Source organism: Agrilus planipennis, unplaced genomic scaffold (genome assembly GCF_000699045.2).
Source record: "Agrilus planipennis isolate EAB-ADULT unplaced genomic scaffold, Apla_2.0 scaffold452, whole genome shotgun sequence".
Taxonomy (NCBI): domain Eukaryota; kingdom Metazoa; phylum Arthropoda; class Insecta; order Coleoptera; family Buprestidae; genus Agrilus; species Agrilus planipennis.
In genome coordinates, this window is record NW_020439165.1 from 33,868 (window position 1) to 35,358 (window position 1,491).

A 1,491-nucleotide genomic window follows, 5' to 3' on the forward strand; every position below is an offset into this window, starting at 1 on the left:
TACTCTTTTTCTAAACAATTTGATGTATTGTAATTTGTAGTAAAGTAAAGTTGTTTCGTTATTATTAACGAACGGTTTAAGAGGTAATGCGATATCATGAAAACATGCAAGTTTACCATCAGATTGAGCTCAATTTGAAAATATGTAATCACCTTCTTAAAGGGTACTCTTTTTCTAAACAATTTGATGTATTGTAATTTGTAGTAAAGTAAAGTTGTTTCGTTATTATTAACGAACGGTTTAAGAGGTAATGCGATATCATGAAAACATGCAAGTTTACCATCAGATTGAGCTCAATTTGAAAATATGTAATCACCTTCTTAAAGGGTACTCTTTTTCTAAACAATTTGATGTATTGTAATTTGTAGTAAAGTAAAGTTGTTTCGTTATTATTAACGAACGGTTTAAGAGGTAATGCGATATCATGAAAACATGCAAGTTTACCATCAGATTGAGCTCAATTTGAAAATATGTAATCACCTTCTTAAAGGGTACTCATTTTCTAAACAATTTGATGTATTGTAATTTGTAGTAAAGTAAAGTTGTTTAGTTTTATTAGTCAAAACGTGTAAATTAGAGTACTCACATATGTAAATAGCAAATCCTCTAGTAAAACCTAATTGAAATTAGATAGCACATCCCAGCTAGCTAGCTGGATTGTCAGGTTGTATGGGTTATTTTTTGGGTACAGTTTAACGATCTACCTGTATACAATACGCAACTCATTTTCCCTTATTCAGTAGTGAAGGTTTAAGGCCAATGTGCACGATGAAGAGCGGAAGAAAATCAAAGCAAAAGGAAGCGCGGAGAAGAAATTTTGTTCAACGCATACTTGGCAAAGTTCCGCTGCAAAAGTTCTTTAATATTAATATAATAGTGAGTAAAGAGTAGAAATAATAATATCATAAGCTACATAAATCAGTAAGAATTTTAGTAGACAACATTGATTCAGACGGAGCTGACAAATTTTTTATTTCTTTATTATGTGAGGTTGAGGAAAGTAAAAATAGAAGGAAAAAGTGGATACATCCGATATAGAAAAGGTTACAAACAGGGGCTTTATAAATAAAGAAACAAAAAATACCTAGACAAATGTCACTTGTAAAAAATAAACTACAACATCCTGAACCGACCAAAGATGCTTAGGCAAATACCCCCTGGAAAAATAGGAGATATTACAACATCCTTATGTGGGTATTAATTCATCAATTAATTTTAGGGATACTTCTATCTTAAAATTATAGCACTTGTGTTTTCCACGAATATATTATTCATCAAAGCGGAAAAACAAGTGCTTTAACTTTTTAATTTTACAGTGAATTTATATGTAAATGTAAATTATACAATTATGCAGATGTATCTTAACTTAAGCAATATGAAATTTCCATAACACTTATTTATCAGTAAGTAAAAATTGTTTTTGTCGTTTCAAATTATTTATCAACTTATTTACTTATTAAATTAATTAATATTCTATTACTAATGTAAACT